Source organism: Lemur catta, chromosome 15, assembly GCF_020740605.2.
Source record: "Lemur catta isolate mLemCat1 chromosome 15, mLemCat1.pri, whole genome shotgun sequence".
NCBI lineage: Eukaryota > Metazoa > Chordata > Mammalia > Primates > Lemuridae > Lemur > Lemur catta.
The window spans coordinates 11788098-11813490 of record NC_059142.1 but is presented as its reverse complement, the minus strand read 5'-3'; the positions used below and the strand labels follow the sequence as shown (position 1 = coordinate 11813490).

Genomic DNA, 25393 nt, shown 5'->3' with positions numbered 1-25393 from the left:
AGTCCTTCTACCCTTCCTTTTCCTCCTCATATGTGGCCTTATTAAGGGTAGAAGAGTATCGTCAGACTTCAGTTTGGATTAGCATTTCCTTTAAACAGACATTAACATGGCGATCACATAATTGAATGTGTAGCTGTCATGTGACAGAATCTTAGTTTTACTACGGATTACTGGTCATTATTCTAAAGCAGTAAACCTTGGTCTAAATAAGCAATGGTTGACTAATTTAGGGTATTTGGAAACTTGTTAAAGAAGTCTCTGTGCAACAATGTCTCATAGAAGAAGATAAGCCCTGACTTATAAAGCAATGACAAGCTTCTGATTAAAAACCCTCCTGCCCTTTATGTTTGAGAGCAGTGCTAAGTCTCACAATTAGTTAAATCGTTGTAAAGAGAGAAAAGGAAACTGTTGCATACTCCACTGCTCTGTGACCATCTCAAAGATTATGTGATTAACTCAGCTATAGTGGGTGGCTAATTGGCTAAGCTTTAATCTTCACACCATCAACGATGTAGAGGATTATGGAGGATAGGAAGTTGTTGAGAGTTCAAGATGGTAGTTACATGTCAGGAAGGGTATATTAACAAGCAGACCAATTGCTAAAATCAAAAGATGATACAAAATGTACACATTTTCTGAGTAGAGATTTTTTACATTTAATTGTAGATACATATTTTTTCCTTGAACTACCATAAAAAAGCACCATATTTCCAATGTATATTTCATATCACTGTATTGGTAGCCAAGATGGGCAAAAGAAAAATTTACATTGAATCTTACATTAAAAATATACCACCTTCATTTTAAACGGTTGAATATTTGATTTCAGTTTAAAGCTTCATTTATAGGAAGGATCATTTACACCTAATAGATTTCCTAAACAATCATTGATTTATACTTTATGTTGCTTAATGTTATATGACCAAGCCACTCTTCTAGGAGTGGGAAATTCCTAAGGAATATATACTTGCATGATCAGCTAGCGCACGTGAGACAATGGATAAGCCATAAATATTTATCTCTTTGATTTATGCCCCAGAAATTCAGTAACTTGCCAGCTTTTCTGACATGTAAGGGTGTGCTGAAATCAATGCAGCTTTGCTTTCTCTATTGAGCCCAAGGATAGTTGAACTAAGGCAGTGTTAAGTACAGTTAAGAATGTTAAATAAAACTCCCTGCAAGTTTAATGAAAAATAGGTAAGGAAGCAAAAATGTTTTAGTAAAGCAAATCTTTCACTAAATAGGTATTTCTTGAGTGCCTACTATGTGCCACACACTGGTCCTGGGACTATGATGGCAAAAATTCAAAGCAAAAAATAGCTGCTTTTTGCAGTTGAGGTGTGTATGTCAGTCAGTCTCTCTCACTGGACTGTAAAGAATCACACAAATAAGTAAAATAAATTCAGAAAACTATATTGAGAGAATACCAGTGGGGAGCTCAGTTAGCTAGGGAGACCACAGGTTTAATACTTAATCCTTTTTTTCTTTTTTGTTGTATATATTTTGTTTCTTGGTCAGATTTTAAATGCTGCAAGGACAGAGACCAAAGCCTAACCTAGTGCTTAAATACTTGCTCAGTGAGTGAGCATCTGTTTTTTTTTTTTTTTTCTGTATCTTCCATAACACCTAGCACAGAGTTGGGTATAGAGCAGGTGTATTTTTGACTGCTGTTAACTTCTCTAAGTTTAAGTTTGACAAGTGAGAGATCTGATTAATTTAACAGCTCAGTGATACCATCAAGGATCCAGGTTCTTGCTGTCTCTTCATTTTGCCTTCCTCAGAGTGTTGGCTTTCTCTGAGGAGAAAATTTTTGTTGATTGAAAGGTTGGCTGAGACATAGGCTGTGCTCTGGTAACTAAACAAACCTGGGAATGTCTGACTTTTAATACACGAAAGCTTTATTGCCTCCCTCATGTAAAGTCTGTCAAGGAAAGGTGACTCAGAGATTCAGCTGTTTCCCTCTTAGGGCTGTGCCTCCATGTTCCCCATGACTGGAGAAGAGCAAGTGTGGAGAACTCATACCCTCTTGTGTGCTTGGGCCTGCAAGTTTCACACTTTCAGCCATTGGCCGTAACCAGTCACGTGGCTCCAACCTAACTGCGAGGGAGGCTGGGGATATAATCTGTACACTCAAGAAGAGCACTTGGTGAGGTGCACAGCTTTGTCTCTGACTCACTGATTATTTTGGGTAGTTTGATGGAAAGATGAGTTACTTTGGTGCATAGTCCTGCTGCTCTCTTAGTCAGCAAAGCTTAGAATCAGAAGTTACTAGAGGCACACGAGGTGGGCTGAGAGGTGACCATGGTGGAATTTGTTTATTGCTTATGATGCCCATTCGTGAAGAGTTCAGTCAGGTAGGGGAAACAAAAACAGATCACACCACCATGAAATTAGTGCAGATGGGTCTGTAGAAGTGTCATGAAGACTAGAAAGGAGGGTTCCCCCCCCCCTCAGCAGTCTGGAAAAGGAGGTGCTGCTTATTGTCCTGAAGTTTGTTAGGGGGGTGCCTGGGTTTGGCTACCGTGCTAGTCTAGCAGTGGGACACCCTCAGCTGTACCTAGTGGATAACCCTACTCAAAATGGCTTAAATAAGGGAAAACATCCATGTACTAACAGGCCAGTGATGCCATCAAGGATCCAGGTTGTTGCTGCCTCTTCATTTTGCCTTCCTCATAGTGTTGGCTTTCTCTTCAGGTTGACTCCTCTCGTGGTCTGAGAAGAGATGTAAGCAGTTCCCAGCCACATTCCAAACATGCCAATAGGAGAAGGGGAATGTGCTTTATATAAGTAATATATTCATGTGGCTAAGAAATCTAAAAAGCTTTTAGCAAGGTTCAATGAAAACCCTCCCACTCTGTCCCCCATTCCTCAACATAAGTAATTACTATTAATTTTTTGGCATATCCTTCCAGGATTCTCTTTAAGCACATACCAGCAAATATGAATATATTATTTCCTTCCATCTTTTACATAAATGGTAGCATATCATACATTACCATTCTGTTAAATTCTTTTGTCACCTGATCAAAATATCTTGGATATTTTCCCAATCATCACATAAGGTTTTGTCATTAGTTTTTATAGCCCTATAACATCTCATTGTATGCATGTACTATAACTTATTTAACTAGTCTCTTATTAATAGATATGTGTGTTTTCAGTCTTTCTCTATTACAGAAATAAAGCAGTGAATAACCTTAAACATAAGGGATTTTGCATCTGTGAAAGTATATCTCTAGATAAGTTTTTAGAAGTAGGATGGCTGGGTCAAAGGGTTTATGCATTTGCAGTTTTGACAGGATTTGGCGAGTTGCCCTCCAGTGGGGTACAACCCATTTAGACTTGGACCGGCCACTTATGTGAATGCCTGTTTCCCTATGTAATCTTTTCCAAGAGTGTTAAGTTTTTTTGTGCTACTCCAAACTAATGTATATAGTTTTATATAGTAATAGCTTAGTAGGGTTTTATATAATTATTACAGTGAACCAAGATTATAAAAAATTCTCTTGTGTGTTTATTTTCTGGTATGTTCATGGTTTTATAACTGTTAAATATTTGATCCATTCGGAATTTAATTGGCTAAGAGTATGAATCCCACTTTTTCCCCTATTTTTGCAACTGACTACATTTTTTTATTGTTATTCATCTCTTCATTTTCAAGTTTGAAATGCTGTCTTTATCATGTACCTTCCCATATGTACTTTGATCTGTTTCTGAACTTTGTAATGTGTTCCATTGGTCCTGTCTCTTCATGTGCTAGTACCACATTCTTCTAAATATTTGAGTTTTTAAGTTTTAATACTGATAGGGCCAGTCTTCTCTTAGTAAACTTTTTAGGGGTTTTGGTTATTTTTCTTACGTGACTTCCAGAATCAGCTAATCTAATTCCAAAAAAGAAGGAAACAACCTAAGAGTATCATTTTCATCTCATGCTTGTCAAAGCTATCTTTGGAATTATTTCTTGTGTTAACAGATAGTAAACAGCTCTTCACTGATTTAATTTTTTTTAAAAAGGAAACAACCCTTTAAAAAAAAAATTGGGATTACATTAAATCTTGAAGTCCTTTATATTTCTGACTTTTCCTATCCAAGAACATGGGATCTTTTTCCATGTGTTCAAGCCATCTTTCAGGTCTTTCAGTAGTGTTTTCTTCAATTAAGTGTAACACATTTCTGGTTAAATTTATTCCTGGTTGTTTAATCTCTTTGGTTGATGTTTTAAATTCAGTTTTTTATTTCATCATACTTTGTGATTGTTGTTTGTATGAAGGTTGTTGATAATTGATGGATAGAAATTGGCTATTAATATTATAGCCACTTTCTTAATTCTCTGATAGTTTTTAGTAGTAGTTTCGTCTTGATTCTCATGTATTTTCCAGTTACTTGTTTTCTAAGAGCAATGAAATGCTTCCTGGAAGCTTCCTAATTGACTTTGGCTCAAAATAGAAGTAGGGTAGGATTGTATCATGTGACCATGTTATACCAAAAACCATGGGGGAGTGGGGTTGCTGTGATTGGCTTAGTTGATTCAGGAGAGAGATTCCTGAACTGAAAATGAGGATAGGGTCATGTTCTCTGGGCAGCAGAGCCTTGGACAAAGTTGAGGTTCTGACAATAAGTGAGAAGAACATAAAGATGCTGGGCAGGCAGATTGTAGTGTCTATATCGGCTCTTGTCTGTCACTCCCTTAGCAGCAGTAAATGTAAAGAAAGATTATCCATTTGGATGATTGATCAAGCAAATGAAACCAGATACCTTGAGATCTGAATAAATATTAGTAATTGCAACTCCACATCATCGATCACGTCAGCAAAGATATCAGGGCATTGCCATATGAAACATGATGAAGCGTAGTCTGTCCAGTGGTTAGCAGCAGCAACCTAGTGGCTTCTCTCAAAAGGTTTTAAAAGCTAGGCAAAAAAATATCAAATGAAAAAAAAATTAAAGGATACTATTTATGATAGTTAAAAAAAAAACCATAAAATATGTAGGGATGAGTCAAGTTGAAAGATGTATGAGACCTCCACACTGAAAACTATAAAATATTATTTAGAGAAATTAAGGAAAACCTAATACATAGTAGTTCCCTCTTATCCAAGAGTGATATGTTTCAAGACCAGCAGTGGGTTCCTGAAACCTTGAGTAGTTCTGAACCCTACATATACTGTTTTTTTCCTGTACATACATATGTATGATGAAGTTCAATTTATAAATTGGGCAGAGAGATTAACAATAACTAATAAAATAGAGCAATCATAACAGTATACTGTAATAAAAGTTATATAAATATGCTCTCTCTCTCTCAAAATATCTTTATGTAACATTTTCAGACCACAGTTGACTGCAGGTAACTGAAACCATGGGAAGCGAAATCGCAGATGGGGGATTCTGTGTTCAGAGATTGGAAGACTCAATATTGTAAAGATGTCGATTCCTTCAAGATTGATTTGTACAGTTAAAGCAAACCCATTTACAGTCCCTAGCCAGTTTTTTGTTTCTGTTTTATCATTTGAAAGGCTGATTATAGCCACAGTTTATGTGGTAATGCAGAGACAAGAAGAGCCAAGGTAATTTTGAGGAACTGCTGGAGGACTAACATTACCAGTTATGGAGACTTATCGTAAAGCTGCAATGTGATGTTGGCACAAGGACAGGGAAGTGAACCAGTGGAGCAAATAGAGTTGAGAATGAGCCCCATACACGTAATGTCATTTGATTTATGACAAAGGTAGTTTTTCCAATAAATGGCATTATGTCAACCAGATATACATATGGAAAAAATGAATCTTGGCCTCTGCTATCATCCTGCATAAGAAATCAGTTCCAAAAGAAATGTAGATCTAAATGTGAAGGGTCAAACAAGAGCTTTAAAAAACAAACATAGGAGAATATTTTTATGAACTTGGGATAGGCGAAGATTTCTTAACCAGGCCAAAGAAAGCACTAACATAAAGGAAACACATGATAAGTTGGACTTTATTAAAATAAGAAATTCTGTTTATGGAAAGATACCACAAAGAGTGAAAGACAAGCCACAGAAAGGAAATCTGTATTTGCAGGGTATATATCTGACACAAGAAATGTATCTTGAATATATAAAGAACCCCTATAAATCAAGACAAAGGCAGACAACCCATTAGAAAAAATAGGCAGAAGACTTGAATTTGGATTTCACAAAAGAGGAACATATGAACAGGTGTTGAGCTTCACTAGTCATCAGGAAATTGCGATCTAAAACCGTGATATCATACCATTACACCCCAATGGCTAAAATTAAAATGACAGACTTGTCTAGTGTTGCTAGGATGTGGAGTGACTGGAATTCTCATATACTACTGGTGAGACTGTAAATTGTATCACCTCTTTGGAAAACTGTATTCGCTAAAATGGAACTGTATAAAAGATAGGTACAAGAATGTTTATAGTAGTGCTAATCTTAATAGTCCCATCTAGAAACAACCCAATGCCCATCTACATTATGATTAGATACAATATGGCATATGCAGCAATTGAGAATGAACAATCTATGGCTACACACCACACTGTGAAAGAATCTCACAAACATCATGTTGAGTGGAATGGCCTAGACCTAACAAGAGTACATGTTGTGTGATGCCATTCTGGTAACGGCAAAACTTATTTATAGTGTTATAAATCATAAGAATGGTTCCCTTTGGGGGAAGTAATGGCTACAAAGGGACATGAGGGGGCTTCTAGGGTTCTGGCAATGCTTTGTTTCTTGCTCTGGGTAGTGGTTAACTATGGGTATTCAATTTGTAAATTATCTTTGAGATGTACACTTACGATTTTTGTTTGTATGTTCTACTTAAACATATGTATATATTTGCACTTATATATTTTTTTATGTACTCCAGGTACATGTATTACACATATGTGTATATGTAAGTATATATGGTTATATATGTATGTATAATACCTACACATGCTTGCATACATACAAATGCATTCATGTCTATGTTCTCTCTCTGTAAGAGCTATGTCTTGAACTGACCACAAGATGGAGATGTAAGTCAGTAGAAGGGGAAGTTCACACAGACCTCCCCATTGACTACTAGATTTTGAAAAGTTAGGGTTTTTCTACCTTGAAAATGAGGAAAGAATGTTACTATTGCTTGTATTTCCTAACTTTAGGAAAGGAATCACATCACCTTCTGTTTCTCTTTTTAACTTTTCCCTCCTCCTCTGTGTAACTGTAGACCTGTTTGTCATTTTTATATTTCCCCCTTAATGACACTCTTTAGACTTTGCCCCAACCTCAGTTGTTTTACTTTTTCCTTTCTCTTTTTCTTTCTTTCTTCCTTTCTTATCTTTCTTTCTCTTCTATGCGCTTTCCTCCTGGAAAAATATGCTTGATTTTGGCATTTCTTGATTTTAGTTTTTGTCTATTAATTTTTTTTTTTTAAAGAAGAGGGATGCTTGCAATATCTCTTTCTAATAGTTGCTACTTCAGTTGTCATTTGCTTTTATTGATTTTTGTTTTCTTATTAGCATCCCTTCTCCTATTCCCTTCCCCCTCCATCATGGGAAAATGACCCTTTAATTTAAAATAAATTAACATGGTACATGCTCATTATAACAAGTCAGACCACATTGATGTATAACTCAGAAATTAATATTCTCTTTTTCCATCCCTCCAGTGCCATTCTCCTAAAGTGACCAGTCTTAACTGTTCAGAGGGTTTTCTTTCTCACATCTATTTGTGCTTATACAAATACATATTTACATATATATTTATATATGAGTTTTCCTATTTTTTATGAAAATAGAATTGTACTATACATATTTGTTTGTGATTTTTTCCATTTAAATTTGGACATTACTCCAAGTCACTAGTGCTAACAAATTCTTTTCAGCAGCTATATTCCGCAGTATAAATATGCAGTCATTTTTCCAACTACTCCCCATTGGATGGATGTTGAGTTGTTTAGTTTTTTGCCATTACAAACAATGCTGCACTAGATATCTGTGAGGCCTTGTGGCTCTTATTTTTGTGGGACAGTAACCCCAAAGTGGGATTACTGGGGACAGAGGTATGGGTGTTGAAAATGTAACAGATAGTGCCATGTCTGTTTCTTAAAAGCTGTGATGCTTTACATTCCCTCCAGCAATACATGGGAGACCCCCTTCCTTGCACCTTAGCTGTCAGTGGGTGTTATAGAACATGCTGGGTTTTGCTCATCTAACGGGAAAAACAAAATGGTGTCTTGTTTTGAATTACAGTCCTTAACTACTGGTAGGCTTGTGACTTTTGGCATGGAAAATAAAAAGATTCCCTGCCCCTGCACATATTGATTTTAAATTATGAAAATTATTTGAAAATTGAAAAAGAGAAGTTTTAGTCCATGCATAAGCAGGAAGAAGAAAGAGGAGTTACCTATACACACTGTATTTTAGTTCATTATGTTGGTTTTTTTTAAAAAAAAAAAAATTCTGTTCTTAGAAGGGAATATAGAAATTATGTGCCGTTTGGGGAGGTCTTTCTGTCGTGCATAAAACAACTAGAGGAGGATACATGATAGTGTATATTGTGAGGTGCTGCATTATGTGGTGTGGGCCATAAATGGTCTAGGAGATTAGAAAAGAGTAGGTAGAATTGGTACACCATGCATTTTCTCTCTTACTTGTGTACTTTCTTGAATCCTCTTTCTAGAGCAATAGTTCCCGTACGAGTCTGCATATTGATGCCCAGCTGGTTGCATACGAGTCATCTGGGGGAGCTTACACTTCCTAGGCCCTGCCCACAGAGGGAAAGGATGTCATGGTTAAAAGTGTAGGTGTCCATCTCTACCATGTGCCTTTTTAGATATGAATTAGATGAGTTGGTGTAATAAAAAGCAAGGTTATTGAGATGGAAATGATGGCTGTGTAGGTGGTCCTTGGCTTTTGTGCATCTTAAATGTGTATGCATTTTTCATTGACACCCTTTGCTATGGTATGAATATTGGTGTCCCTCCCCCCGCCCCAAGATTCATATCTTGGAGCCTAATACCCAATGTTGATAGTACTGAAGATGTGATTAAGTCACAGGGGCTCCACCTTCACAAATGGGGTGAGTGCCCTTATAGAGGAGGTTCAGGGGAGTGTCCTTGCCCCTTCTGCGATGTGAGGACACATAGAAGGTGCCATCCATGAAACAGAAAAAACTCTCACCAGAGACCACATCCGCTGGGGCCTTGATCTTGGACTTCTAAGACTTTGGAACTGTGAGCAATAAATTTCTGTTTATAAATTGTCCAGTCTAAGGTATTTAACAGCCTGAATGGAGTAACAAATTGGTACCAGAAGTAGGTACCAGTTTGTACACCATATCTCTTTTTCTGTTGTGTACTTTCTTGAATCCTATTCTTTCTAGAACAATAGTTTCCATACCAAGCTGCCCAGAGGGTTGCATTAGTCACCCGAGGGAGCTTATACGTTCCTGGGCATTTCCCGGAAAGGATGCCATGATAAAGTGTGGATGTCGATTTCAGTAATTTGTGTATTTAGGTATGAACTAGATGGTACAATAAAAAGCAAGGTTATTGAGGTAGAAATGTTGACTACTTAGCAAGTCCTTGGCTTCTGTGTGTCTTGAATGTATATGTATTATTCATTGATGCTCTTAGTCTTTTAATGCCAAATTTTGGTTTTTGAACATCAACTGACAAACATAAATTTCTGTTACTGTTGGTGGCACTGCCTACCAGGCAATAATTTTGTTACATTAGACTTGCATCTTTGTTCATAGAAGTGTGAATTTGCACAAAAAATTGAATATTGCATTTTATCTTTACTTTGTAAAATGAGAATGGAAACAAATTAACTCAATAAAGTGAAAACAGTAGTGTTGAGACAAAGATGGAAATCATTAGGCATGCCAAATGCAAAATACAGATTGTTTATCTCAATTGGACACACACTGGATTTGTCATAACTGTGTTTGGTTGTGAAGAGCAAAGTGAAAGAAGATGCAGAGTTGTTATGGAAGATAGTATCAAAAGGCCTGGCTCTAGGAGCAGAAACTCCCTCATGTAAGCATGTTGACTTTTGTGCATTTTATTTCTTTTTTTAATATGTATATTTTTGGTACATAATTGTACATATTTATGGGGTATATAGTGTGAGATTTTGGTATGTGTATACAATGGGTAATGATCAAATCAGGGTAATTAGCATGTCCACTTCAAAAATGTATCATTTCTGTTTGTTGGTAACATTCAAAATCCTCTCTTCTAGCTATTCCAAAAAACCACAATAAATTATCATTTACTATAGTCACCCTGCCATGCCATAGAACACCAGAACTCCTGTATCTCTTAACCAACCTCTCCCTCCTTTCCAAGTCTCTAGGAAGTACTAGTCTACTCTCTACTGATGTGGGATCGACTTTTTAAACTCCCACATATGAGTGAGAACATTAGCATTCTGTTCCTAGACGTGTTTTAAAGTGTGCGTTCTATAGTAAAGTAAGGAGCTGCTTACAGTAAGTGGCAATCACTAGATTGTCGTAGTTGAACTTTCACCAGCAGATGGCTCTCAGTCACCAGAAATTTGGCAGAGCAGCTACTTCATCTCTTGGAATTCTTATGTTTTTTGTGGATCACCCCTTCTTGCTCATCTTCTATTGATACTTTTAAGGTACTGTGACCATGAAACACATAAGGTAAAGAACTGTTCCTTTTGGTTTTATTTGCTAGATTTTAGATTGCCTAGGTGATTCTCAAGAACAACACTCTTGGGTTTTGGAAATGCGAGTTGAAGGCCAAAATAATGACTTCTGGTGGCCTTTTCCACACTGCATTTCTATTCTTCTGTGAACTGTTTTATTGAGGTTTTCATTTAATGTTAAAACTTTGTATTGGTCATTTTGGCCAGCAATGAATAGGAAAAAAGGATTTGTTTAAAATTAGAAGAATATTTGATCGTGGTAGATGTTAAAGATGCTATAGTGAAATTTCCTTAGATAATATGTAAGGAGGATATTTTCCTTATTTGAGTTCTTATTTGTTCTGGATTAATGCTCAATGGAAACTATTTATTCAATTTAACAAAAAAATATTTTGAGTATTTACTTTGCAGTAGGCACAATGTTAGGTATTTATTGTCCCTAGAGAATCAACACCATGAGATCAGGTATTTATGTCTCTCTTGTTCACTTCCAAGTTGCTTGATTAGTGCCTGATACATAGAAGGCATTCAGTAAACATTTGTTGGATGGATGGATGGAAGGAAGGATGGGATACAAAAAATGGTACAGAGTATTGGACTAAAAGAAGTTAACAATCTAGTAAATGTGGCTAAAAGTATTCACACATCCATGGATCATGATCTTGAAGGATCAATTTTGCTCTGGAGTTGTTACTAGGAGCTATGTTGAAGTTTGAAAGGTAATGAAAAAGTTCCCGTTCCCTAAGTTGTGTCAATTCCTCCAGGTTGCTCAGGTTTGAAAACCTGTGTCCCCTCTGTCCAGTCTATTCACCAACACTTGTGGAATTTCCCTTTGAACCGCTGTGTTAATTGTCCCTTTCTCTCTTCTGTCTTGTCATTTCCCCTGTTCAGACCTCCGTTACCTCCCACCTACATTACCACGTTGGCCTTTTGGCCTGGCTCCCTGACTGCAGCCTCTCTTCAGTAGAATCCAGTCTGCATATTGTTGCCAGATTTTGTCTCTAAAGAATTTCTGTCAAAGAATCTATTTCTGATTGAAATTTGAGCCTCTGTGCATCTTTATATTCACAGAAAGAAACCACAAAAAAAAAAAGTTTTGAAAAAAGTAATTACCTTCTTACACCATAGTAGCCTTTTCACATCTATAGGCAAATCTAGTTTTGCAGACTCAATTCACTGACACTCTGGAAATATCTTCTCTAGTCCTAACTGCAAACCTCCCTGTGGTCAGTGAATACTCAAACACTGATATTTTTCCCAGACAAAACAAACATTTTATATAGTCACTTTGACATCTTTTTGAAATGCTAAGAACAGCTAAAGAAAGCTACTTCTTGGAATTCACTGCTTTTTGAATTCTGTATTCAGTTGATAAGAACGCCCTCCCTATGAACTCTAACAAGCTTCAACTTCATTTGTCAGCAGAAAGACACGGATTGTCTGCGCCCCCTCCCCACTGATATTATCACAATTTAAATAATGTACATCATTTTCTTTTTAGAATGAAAATGAAATCATACTATGCCTTTAGAAGTGATTGTGAAGCGTACTGGTTAAATCTTGATAAGATAGATATCTAACATTTATTAACATGACATTGATAAGTTCCATTTATTCAAGTTCCATCTTGAAAGAATATGAATAAAAATTATTGATTTACTTAAAAAAAATTTCAAGTCTATTCTAAACTCAGAAGCATAGTGTTTAGCATTTCCTTTTTTTTTTTTTTTTTCTTCTAACTTTGCAGAGGAGAAATGCTCCTTCTGTGTCATTTCAGAAGTGAGGTTGAGCTACAAGGTGTTTTACTGACAGAATTCCCTTTCACGTAATTCTCTCCATCTGCTTGAACAATATCAGTCTTTGCTGCTCAAGTCTTGAAGGCAGGTTGATTAAATTTTATTTTGCTTGGGTTATTTTTTTTTTTACCCTCTCAGGATAAAAATGTTAAATCCTTCTCTCATTTTTGTCTCTCTTGCTTAAAAACCTTGGTGGTTTTCCTAGTTCTGTTTCATAAACATCTACCCAGTGCTTACTCTCTGGCATATTCCGAGGCTGTTTTTTTGGTCCTGGGGATATAAACATAACTGTCATGTGGCCTCTTTCCTCACAGAGCTCATAATTTAGGACGGGAGACAGATGAGTAAATAACTAACTCCAATCCGGCTTGATAAATGCCACGTTAGAGGTTGTGAACAAAGTGCCATGGGAGCACCAGCGAGTGATTAATTCAGGGGAAGGGGGTGGGGACAGGGATCAGGGAAGACTGAGCAGCAGAATTGACATTTGAGTTGAGCCTTAGGGGATGAATAGAATTTTGCCAGATGGACAAAGGGGGTGGGGGTGGGGCCAGTCCAGACTCATGCAAAAACATGGGAGTGTGAAAGTTTGTGCCTTTGTCTGAGCAGTGGTGAAGGAGAAGTAGGGTATGGAAGCAGGGATGTTGAGAGATCACTGGGGCCATGTTGTAAAGCTTATACATGATCTGTAGCTTCTAGGGAGTCATGAAAGTTTTGAAAGAGGGAAAGGATATGGTGAGATCTCTGTTTCAGAAAGATGGTTCTGGCAGCAGCTGAGTGTAAGATGATTTGAATGAGGGTGCCTGGGAACAAGGAGACCTGTCAAAAAGGCTGTGGCCATGTTCTACATGAGAGGCGATGGGGGGCTGAACCAAGGCAGCACCAATGGGAATGAGGACATGGACTTGAGAACCATCTGTGAGGGTGGCCTTGGTCACTGATGAGAAATGGGAGAGAGGAGACCAAAAAATGGCTTTGATGACTTGGGAATACAGTGATGCTGCCAACCAAAATGGAGTGCATAGCAGAAGAAACAGCTTATGGGGTGAAAATACTGAATCTGGTTTTGGGTACATTGAGTTTGGGGAGGATCACCCAGTTGGATATTCCTAAATGAAAAGCCATAAATGCAGATACAAGGGTCTGTAGGAAAATATCATGGGTAGAGGTAAATTTGCAAATCTCCAGCATCATGATTTGCAATCAGGGTAAGGGGTAGGAGGACATACCTTGGCTGAGTTTTTATATATGGGGTTTCTTTTAAACCATGTGCCACTCCCTCCCTCAGCCCCAGATTCTGATATTGCCCTGCTAAGGAGAGGAGCTTGCTCCTCCCCATCCTTAGCTGTGAACCCACCACCATCATGACTTAAGAGAATGTGTCTGATTTCATTTGTGCTGGGCATAGAGTGTCTCTAAGCATTGCTAGCATCAATCCTTACAGTCTGAAGCCACTGGAACAGATAGACTTGATCAGAGAGAGACAATATAGCCAGAAGAGCAGATCTAAATGACATTCCCAAGGAATCCTAACATTTAGGGGCAGTTAGGGAGAAGAGGCACTTGCAAATTATAGAGAAGGAACTGTCAGTGGAGGGGAGAGGTTTTGAGGAAGCCAAAGGAGGAGAGGCTTGACAGTAAGGGAATAAGGTCAGCTGTGACAAGTGAGGCCTGAACGAGGAACCCAGTGAAAACTGGGAAGAGGATTTGGCAGTAAGGAGGTTATGGGTGAGCAGAGTTTTGGTCGAGTGCCGGGGCAGAACTTGGATTGCAGTGTGTTGAAGAGTGAACCAGGGTCAGGAAGGGAGCTGGTGAGCATAGCTTATTCTCACATGGCTGTAAGTAGGAGAGAAAGTAGTCACTCAAGGATTTATAGGATAGGGAAGAACTAGTGGAAAGCTAAAATTAAAAGATTCTGAAAGAGTATGAGGATGAAAGGTATTAAAACAGTTGGAGGCTCACCATGGCTAACTATCTTGGACTTAAGTCTATATCCAGTCTCCCAAATTTCACCCCTTTCCCACTCATCCCGTGCATGTTTATGGGATACATTCCCTGCCCTGCAGACTCATACATGTTTTTACCTTTTTTGGAATGCCTTACCATCTCTTCTTCACTCAGCTAGATGTTACCCATTCTTCAAGGCTGTCTTGGGTCTTGGTCAAGTCTTGAAGTGTGGTAGAAAGGAAGTGTACCTTGTGTTAAGATTCAGAAGATGTGAGCTGAACCCTTAGCTCTGCCACCTTGTATGTGACCTTAAGAAAGTCACTTGATGTCTCTTTGGTTTTCTTGTCAGTAATACTTGTTCTGACTTATACACAGGCTTGTATATGATTCACAAGATGAGGTTTGTGAAATGCCTTTGAAATCTCAAAATATAGCACCAATGTATGATATCATAATTTCATTATAACACTTCTTATTGATTTCATTCATTCATTTCTGGCTTTTGCTGAAAGAATTAATTCATGCAGTGTTTTTCTTTCAGTGCCTATTACGCCAGGCATTGAGGTTAGAGTGATGCCCTTGTGGAGCTTGTAGTCTAGTGTGGGAGACAGAAAATAAACCTATAATAGCTCGTGGTTTAAGTGCCATAAAGAAAAAGTAAGCAGGATGAGGAGGAGGATGGTGACTGAGTGACAGGAAGGGATGCTCTTTTAGATGGAGTAGTCAGGGAAACCTCTGAGGAGGTGACATGTGAGCAGAGATTGGATGAAGAGAGGGAGCAAGGCCACGTGACTGTCTGGGGAAGAGTGTCTCAGCCCTGAGATGGGACTGTGCTCTCATGTGCTCTGGAACAGCAAGGAGGCCAGAGTGACTTGTAGGTTAAAGATGTTGTGTGGTATGCTGAGGGTGGTTGGAAGGCACTGGAAGGTTTTGAGCAGAGGAAGCAGATTTATTTTTCCAATGATCACTCTTGCAGCTGTGTGGGGAGTAGACTGCAGCGGGTAGGAGTAGAAAGAGGAGAGAGGCATACAGGGCGGTAACAGAATAGAGGAAACATAGTGTGATTCTAGATACATTTCAAGGGATTTTCTAATAGATGATGTGGGGTATGAAAGATAGAATCCAAGGTTTTGGGTCTGAGCCAATGGGTCAGTGGTGGACTTAAACAGAAACTGAGAAGATGAGGGGAGAGGGGAATGGGTTTTATGGATCTTTTTTTTTTCCTTCTATTCTTATTTATGCAATTTAGTACTTAAGGAGAAAAACCTTAATTAAAGCTGTACAGATCTTAAAGATCATCTAATTCAGCAATTTCTGGCAATGGGAAATCATCTTCTGCAGGATTAAAAAGAATACCTACCTCCCCCCGCCAAGATGAGTTTTTCCACCCACTCCCCAACACCACTGTTAGTGAGGGTGTCATATTCCTCAAGTGTTGGGCCAGAATGAAGGTTGAAAACCACTGACCTACTTAGTTCGCTTGTTTTATGGATGAGAAAACCAGGGCTGCAGAGGTTATTGGAATTGCCCAGGGATATAAAGCTAGATATTCTCTTATTCTAGTGCATTTCATGTTGGTTAGTTTCTCTTTTCAATTTGATTATAAACTCCTTAAAATCAAGAATTATGTTTTAAATTATTTCATATTTCCCTTGTACCTAGAACAGTACTGAGTAATAAAAGGCACCACCCCAAATATTAAGTTGAGCATAAAACCCAATGAAAAGAAAATCAGTTGTTCTGCATACAGGGATACCTATGCTCTTATGATCCTACCTGCTCTTATTAGTAAAGGATATATCCATTGCTGGATTTCCTGATAGGTTTGGGGTATCAGCAAAGTAGGAAAAATAGAGGTGGGGGGAGGGGAAGAGAGGAAGGAAGGGGAGAAGGAAGGAGTGTGGGGAAGAGGGGTCGAGAGAGATACCTCAGTCTTGGGAATCAGATAACCCTGGGAAATCTTTCCTGTATGTCTGGTGGTGGCATGTGTTTGATATTACTATTAAATTGTGCCCATGTTGTTTTTATTTCCTAATAGGCACACACACACACACACACACACACACACACACACACACACACACACACACACATACACACGTGCCTGTAGTTCTAATTTGTCACTTTTGAGATTGCCAACAAATATTCTTATATTTTATTTTCTCCTGTTTAATTTTAATTTTTAAAAGTATGCTGCTGTAGGTATCAATAGCCAACAGTGGGACATCCCAACATTAACTTTAGAGAAGCTATGCTGATTCGGGTGCAGTATGTTCATTTGAATGGATGCTCATAGCTGATCATTGACCCGCTCTCAAGGTTTCTTTACATACCTCTGACCCATGTTCTGGTTTTTAAGCACTTGTTTTTGCAATGAACCATATGCAGAAAATCCCACATAATTCCCGTTTTGGCCAAAAGCTGGCACTTGCAAGATGATATGAGTTAGGGGTATGCTTGGATTGTAAACTTCCTTTTTTCCTTACTTTTTCTATTGCATTCTTCTTCCATCTTCAAAGCTAGGCAAAATTGAATGGTTATTATAGGGAATAAATCCAAAATCTTGAGATCGCAGATATTTATTTGGGGCCAATCACATAAAGTAAAGCTTCAAAGAAACACATCTTCCTTTTTGATAAAGTGGAAGAAAGTCATACTTCTGTTTGGCATGCTAATTAGTACACTTGGGTAAGAGAGACCAACTCTGTGCTTAAAATCTTACTACAGCTACAGGTGAGACTACACCTCTTGCTGAGACAACAGGATTGCTGGAGCCCAGGAATTTGAGGTTATAGTGAGCTTTATGGTCAGGTCACTACATTCCAGCCTGGGTGACAGAGGAAGACCCTGTCTCTAAAAAATAAATAACAAAATAAAATCTTAGTCTAAGGAATCAAAAATTTTCTTCCAGTTTTGCCTGGGTTTGTTTCTTGATATGTATCATATTCTTCTTTAGGTTTTAAAGTACTAAACTAAAAATGAAATTAATATAGCTTTTGAGATATACTCACGTATTAAAAAATTTTTAATGTTTCCTTTGTAAATGCAATAATTGGTATTATGGTAATAGTTAACATTTATTAAATGATTATTGTCTTCCAAGTACTGCATTAAGCACTTTGTACACATTTTACACATTGTTACCACCCACCAGAATGGAAATAGTATAACAATAATCTATGCTTTAGACTGGGCACTGTGGGTCGCACCTGTAGTCGTAGCACTTTGGGAGGCTAAGGCAGGAGGATCACTTGAGGCCAGGAGCTTGTAGCCAACCTGAGCGACATATCAAGATCCTTTCTCTACAAAAATAGAACAATTAGCCAGGCACAGTAGCTCACGCCTGTAGTCCCAGCTACTAGGGAGGCTGAGGCAGGGGGATCACTTGAGCCCCAGGAGTTCGAGGTTGCACTGAGCTATGGTCACACCATTGTACTCTAGCATAGGCAACAGAGTGAGACCTTGTCTCAAAAAAAAAAAAAAAAAATCTTTGTAAGGGTAGAAGTTATGGTCTGTTTGTCTATATTCTGTTTTTTCTTTATCCCATTGATGAGAACAATGGCTACCACGTAATAAGTACTAAGTGCATGTTTTTGGAATAAAGTTATTTAATCCTCCTAGCAGCTTTCTGAGGCAAATATTACTGTTTATATATTGCAGGTAGGTGATATGCTGTTAGCGAGTCACTCTATATTGTGGAACAGTGTACGGTACACTGCAGGGTAATTTTCGATTCCTGCCTTCTATCTAGTGGGTATGAGGTCTCTGTCTGTATAAAAGGTTAAATAATAGGGTTGAGTTAGTACTAGACAATGTAAGAGATGTGAACAGGGCTAGAATTGTAAATTAATGGAGGTATGAGTGAATATGTATGAATCACCTGGAGCTGTGCCTGCACAAGGTGAATGCTTAATCTGTGTTAACTATTATTGTCATTGATACTACTGAAACATGAATATCATCATCATTTTGGTTTTGTTAGTTTTTTAATTGGCATATTTGTACATATTTATGGGTACATAGTCATGTTTCAATACATATGTCTAGTGATCGGATCAAGGTAATGAGCATAACCATCATCTCAAACGTTTATCATTTCTTTACGTTGGGAACATTCAATATCTTCCTAGCTATTTGACACCATATATTGTAAACTATCGTCATCCTACAGTGGTATGGAATACTAGAACTTCTATCTAGCTGTAATTTTGTATCATATAACAAATCTCTCCCTGTCCCTCCCTTCCCCCCACCCTTCCCAGCCTCTGTTCTTTTTACTTCTATGAGATCAACTTTTTTTTTAGATTCTCCGTATGGACATGTGTTTAACTTTCTGTACCTGTCTTATTTCACTTGACATAATGTCCTCCAGTTCCATCCACGTTGCTGTGAATGACAGGATTTTGTTTTCTTTATGGCTGAATGGTATTCCATTGTGTATATATACCACATTTTTTTAATCCATTTATCTGTTGGACACTTAGGCTGATTCTATATCTTGGCTATAGTGAATGGTGCTGCAGTAAACATGGAGGTGCAGATGTCTCTTCCATATACTAATTTCCTTTCGTTTGGATGAATGCCCAGTAGTGGGATTGCTGGATCATACGGAAGTTCTATTTATAGTTTGTTTAGGAACTTCCATAGTGTTCTCCATGGTAGCTGTTCTAGTTTACATTCCCACCAACAATGTGTAAGAGTTCCCTTTTCTCCACGTCCTCACCAGCATTTGTTATATTTCATCTTTTTTTGATAATACCTCATGATACCTCATGGTGATTTTGATTTGTAATTACCTGATGATTAGTAATGTTGAGCATTTTAAAAATATATTTTTTGGCCATTTGTGTGTCTTTTGAGAAATGTCCAGATCACTTGCCTATTTTTTATTTCATATATTTTGTCTGCTATTTTGTTGTGGTGATAGAGTATTGCTATGTTGCCTAAGCTGCCATTGAACTCCTGGGCTCAAGCAATCCTCCTGCCTCAGCCTCCCAGGTAGCTGGGACTATAGGTGCGTGCCACTGTGGTTGGCTCTTTTGCCCAGTTTTCAGTCAGATTATTTGCTTTTTTTGCTGTTGAGATGTTTGAGTTCCTTATATATTCTGGATATTAATCCCCTGTTGAGTGAATAGTTTGCAAATGGTTTCTCCCATTCTGTAGGTTGTCTTTTCACTCTGTTGATTGTTTCCTTTGCTATACAGATGCTTTTTAGTTTGATATAATTCCATTTGTTTATTTTTGCTTTTGTTGTCTGTGCTTTTGAAGTCTTATTCATAAAATCTTTTTCCAGACCAGTGTCCTGAAGTGTTTCTCCTATGTTTTTGTCTAGTAGTGTTATAGTTTTGGGTCTTACATTTAGGTCTTTGATTCACTTTGAGTTGATTTTTGTATAGGGTGTGAGGTGGGGGGGTGTCTAATTTCATTCTTCTGCAAATGGGTATTCAACTTCCCAGCACCACTTTTTGAAGAGATTGTCTTTTCCTAATGAGTATTCTTGGTGCCTTTTGTCAAACATCAGTTGACTTTAGATACCTGGATTAATTTCTGGGTTCTCTGTTCTGTTGGTCTGTGTGTTTTATGCCAGTACCATACTATTTTGTTTATTATAGCTTTGTAGTTTATCTTGAAGTCTGGTAGTGTGATGCCTCCAGCTTTGTTCTTTTTGCTCAGGATTGCTTTGGCTATTCAGGGTCTTTTGTATTAATAGTTCCATAAAAATTGTAAGATTTTTTTTCTATTTCTGTAAAGAATGTCTTTGATATTTTTATAGAGATTGCATTAAATCTGTATATTGCTTTGTGGGGGGTATGATCATTTTAACAGTATTCTTCCAATCCATGAGCATAGAATATCTTTTCATTTGTTTGTATCCTATTCAGTTTCTTTCATCAATATTTTGTAGTTTACCTTGTAGAGATCTTTCACCTCGTGGTTAAATAAATTCCTAGAGATTGTATTTTTTTGGTAGCTGTTGTAAATAGGGTTACCTTCTTGATTTCTTTTTCAGTTAGTTCATTGTTCATGTGTAGAAGTGCAATCGATTTTTGTATGTTGATTTTTGTATCCTGCAACCTTACTAAATTCATTTATCAGTTGTAAGAGGTTTTTGGTGGAATCTTTAGGTTTTTCTATATATAAGGTCACATCATCTGCAAACAGGGCAATTTGACTTTCTCCTTTCCAGTTTGAATGCACTTTATTTTTTTCTCTTGCCTAATTACTCTGGATAAGACTTTCAGTACTGCATTGAATAAGAGTTGCGAGAGTGGCCATCCTTGTTCTAATTCTTAGAGGAAGAGTGTTCAGCTTTTCAGTGTGATATTAGCTGTGGGTTTGTCATGTGTGGCCTTTGTTGTATTGACATACTTTCTTTCTATACCTAATTTTTGAGAGTTTTATACTGAGATGTTGAATTTTATCAAATTTTATCAAATGCTTTTTCTGCATATATTGAAATGAGCAAATAGTTTTTGACCTCCATTGTTGATGTGATGTATGTTTATTGATTTGCATGTGTTGAACCAACCTTGCATTCCTAGGATAAAGCCCACTTGATCATGGTGTGTTATCTTTTTGATATATTGTTGGATTCAGTTTGCTAGTATTTTGTTGAGGATTTTTGTGCCTATGTTCATTAGGGATATTGGCCTGTAGTTTTTTTTTGTTGTTGTTGTGTTCTTGTCTGGTTTTGGTATAAGGGTTATTCTGGTATTGTAGAATGAATTAGAAAAACTTCTCTCCACTTCAACCTTTTGGAATAATTTGAGAAAAATTGGTGTCCTTCTTTTTAAAGGGTCAGTAAAATTCAGCATTAAAGCCATTTGGTCCTGGACTTTTCTTTGTTGGGTGACTCTCTATTACTGATTCAATCTTGTTTCTTTTTACTAGTAAGTTCAGATTTTTTATTTCTTCTTAGTTCAATCTTGGCAGGTTGTCTGTGTCCAGGAATTTATCCATTTCCTCTAGATTTTTGCATTTATTTGTGTATAGGTGTTCATAGTAGTCTCTAATGATCCTTCGTATTTCTGTGGTATCTGTCATAACATTTCCTTTTTCATTTCTGATTTTATTTATTTATTTATTTAGAGATGAGATCTTGCTCTGTCACCCAGCCTGGAGTCCAGTGGTGCAGTCATGTCTCACTATGAGCTTGAACTCCTGGGCTCAAGCAATTCTCCTACCTCAGCCTCCCAAGTCACCAGGACACAACAGGTGCCTGCCACTACACCAGGCTAATTTTTAAATTTTTTGTAGAGATAGAGTCTCACTGTGTTTTCCCAGGCTGGTCTAAAACTCCTGGTGGCTTCAGTGATCTGCCTGAGCCTCCCAAAATGCTGGGATTACAGGTGTGACCCACTGTGCCCAGCTGATTTCTGGTTTTATTTATTTGAGTCTTCTTTCTTTTTTTCTTGGTCTAGCTAATGGTTTGTTGATTTTTGTCTTTCCAAACAGCCATCTTTTTGTTTTGTTGATCTTTGTTTTTTTTTTTTTGTCTCAATTTTATTTACTTCTCTTCTGATCTTTATTCTTTCTTTCCTTCTACTAATTTTGGGTTTGATTTGTTCTTGTTTTCCTAGTTTCTTGAGCTACAGCATTAGGTTTTTTATTTGAAATCATTCCAGTTTTTTTTTTGTTTGTTTGTTTGTTTTGAGACTGGGTTTCACTGTGTTGCTTGGGATAGAATGCAGTGGCGTCATAGCTCACTGCAGCCTCAAACTCCTGGGCTCAAGTGATCCTCTTGTCTCAGCCTCCCAAGTAGCTGAGACTACAGATGCATGCCACCATGCCTGGCTAGTTATTCTGTTTTTAGTAGACATGGAGTTTGCTCTTGCTCACGCTGATCTTGAACTCCTGTCCTCAAGCAATCCTCCCACTGCAGCCTCCCAGAGTGCTAGGATTACAGGCATAAGCCACCATGCCCAGCCCATTCTAGTGTTGTGATGTAGACATTTATTGCCATAAACTTGCCTCTTAATAGTGCTTTTGCTGTGTCTCATAAGTTTGAGTGTATTGTGTTTTTTTTCTTTTTTTACTTCCAGACTTGAGAAAGGTCAGTGAATAGTGTGTTGTGTTTCTATTTTCATTTGTTTCAAGGAATTTTAAAACTTCATTCCTAATGTCTTCCATCACCCTTTGGTCATTTAGGAGCATGTTGTTTAATTTCCATGTATTGGTATAGTTTTGAATGTTCATGTTGCTATTGATTTCTAGTTTTGTTCCATTGTGGTCAGGTAAGATACTTGGTATTTTGATTTTTTAAAAATTTTTAAGACTTTTTTGTGTCCTAACATGGTAACTTTTGGAGACTGTTCCATGTGCTGAAAAGAATGTGTATTCTGTAGTCATTGGGTGAAATGTTCTGTACATGTCTGTTTGGTCCATTTGGTTTATTATGGTTCAGTTTAAATCCAGTGTTCTTTTTTGATTTTTTTTTTTTTTTTTTTTTTTTTTTTTTCTGTTTAGATGATCTATGCCATGCTATAATGGGGTGTTGAAGTCCCCAACTATTATTGTGTTGGAGTCTCTCTCTCCCTTTAGATCTAATATTTGTTTCATTTATCTGGTTGGGTGCATCTGTATTTGCAATTGCTATATCCTCTTGCTAAGTTGATCCCTTCATTATCATATAATATCCTTCTTTGTCTCTTTTTACAGCTTTTGACTTGATGTCTGTTTTGTCTGACAGCAGTGTAGCAACTCCTTGCTTCTGGTTTCCATTTGCGTAGAATATATTTTTCTATCCCTTCCCTTTCAGTCTCTGTGTATCTTTACAGATGAGGTGAGTTTCTTGCAGGCAGCATATAGTTGGGTCTTTTATTTAATTCAGCCAGGTTATATATTTTAAATGGGAAATTTAATTTGTTTACATTCAGGGTTATTACTGATAGATCAGGATTTACTGCTGTCATTTTATTGTGTTCTGGTGGTTTTGTGTATCCTTTGTTTCTTAACTTCCTCTCTTATTTTTGAGGTTGGGTGGTTTTCTAGTTATAAGGTTTCATTCCTTTCTCTTTGTCCTTTGAGTATTGGCTTTGCCAGTGGGTTTTACAGTTTAGCATGTTGTCATGATCATGATTATTGTCTTTTCACTTCCAGATGTAAGACTACCTTGAATATTTCTTTTAAGGCCAATCTAATGGTGACAAATTCCCTTAGTTCTTGCTTATCCATGGAAGATTTTATTTCACCTTTATTTCTGAAGGATAGCTTTGCTGGGTATAATATTCTTGTGTGTCAAGGTTTTTTTTTTCCTTTCAGTACTTTGAATATATCATCCCATTCTCTTGATGTGTGTAAGGTTTTTGCTGAGAAATTTGCTGTTAGTCTAATGGAAATTCTCTTATATGTGACTTGACACTTTTGCTGTTTTTAGAAATCTTGCTTTGTTTTTGACTTTTGACAATTTGATGATAATATGCCTCAGAGGAGACCTATTTGGGTTGAATTGATTTGAGCTTCCTGGATCTGGATTTCCATTGCTCTCCCAAGGCTTGGGAAGTTGTCAGCTATTATTTCATTAAATATGTTTTCTGTATTTTTTCTTCATTTCTCCTTCTGTTATACCCATAATACGAATGTTTGTTCACTTCATGGTGTCCCCTAAGTCCTGTAGGTTCTCTTCATTCTATTTTATTCTTTATTCCTTTTTTTTTTTTTTTTGGTCTGGCTGTGTTATTTCAAAAGACCTGTCTCCATATTCAGAATTTTTTTCTTCTGCTTGGTCTATTTTATTGTTGTAGCTCTCAATTTTCTTTTTTATTTCATTTATTGTTTCTTCAGTTCTAGGATTTGTTTTGTTTTTTTTTTTTCTATGATATCTGTCTCTTTGAATTTCTCGTTCAAATCATGTTTCTCAGGCCCAGGACATGGCCACACAGTTTCTCAGCTGACCTGGTTGTGTGTGTCTGCTGGGGAAAGGGTCACGGGGATATTTCTGTAGCCTTGGGAGGTGGTTGTAAAGCTGCTTGACAAGCCTGGGGGTGTGCCTGCCTGGGATGGCCTGTAGAGCTGTTTCTCAGGCCCAGGACATGGATGCACAGCTGCTCGGCTGGCCTGGGGGCATGTCTGCCAGGGGTGTCCCACAGGGCTATTTCTCATGTGTGGGATGGGGGTGCACAGCTGCTTGGCTAGGCTGGAGGTACGTCTGCCAGGGGCGGCCCACAGGGCTGTTTCTCAGGCCTGGGACGTGGCTACACATCTGTTTGGCTGGTCTGGATGTGTATCTGCCAGGGGTGGCCCATGGGGCTGTTTCTTAGGCCCTGACTGCAGGTGTAAGGCCATTGGGCAGGCCAGGGGCATGTCTGCAAGAGGGGGTGGCCCACAGGGGTGATTCTGAGGCCCCGGGCATAGGCATACAGCCACACGTCAGTTGCTTGAGGGGTTGGGGACCTCTCCTGCTCAGAGGAGGGCATGCAGTGGTTTTGTCTGCTCAAGGGTGGGCTTACCCTGGGTGGAACTTTCAGGCTGTTCCTCCATCTAGAAGTGCAGGTTTGTTTCTCTGTTGTGGAGGACTAGAGTCACCACTGATCCTGGACCCAGGTTCTTTGCACCTGGGGTTGTGGTGTTCAACCACCTGTGTGGGCTTGGTGGAATGAAGATGATCCTGGAGAGGTGCATTGGGTGCTGGCCCTGAGAGCAGGGTGCACGCCCTGAGAGCAGGGTGCACTCCAAGGGTGGCTCTGGTCTCAAGGTGGTGCTGTGCTTCAGAGGCTTTGGCTCACAGTGGGTGGTGGTGGAGGGGTGGAGCAATGCAGCTGTGTGAATTCCCGGCAGCCCTCCAAAGTGGGCTTAGGGCTTGCAAGGACTGTGGGATTCTCCAGTGTTAAGGACTGTAGGTGTTTGTGGTGGCAACGAGATCTGGCAGGGTTCTTCAGCTTACCTTTCCTCACGAGGGGAAGTCCTTCCTGACTCTGGTCAGTCGGGTGTGGGCAGGAGAGATGGGGCTACAGAGGCTGGGTGCTTCCACACCCACCTACTGT

General features: G+C 38.3%; 1 protein-coding gene across 1 annotated transcript in view; it reads left to right on the top strand.

Annotated features, from left to right (window-relative positions):
- The window catches only part of STX8 (syntaxin 8), a 255589-nt gene that overhangs the window by 24434 nt on the left and 205762 nt on the right, over positions 1 to 25393 (top strand). The window lies entirely within an intron of this gene.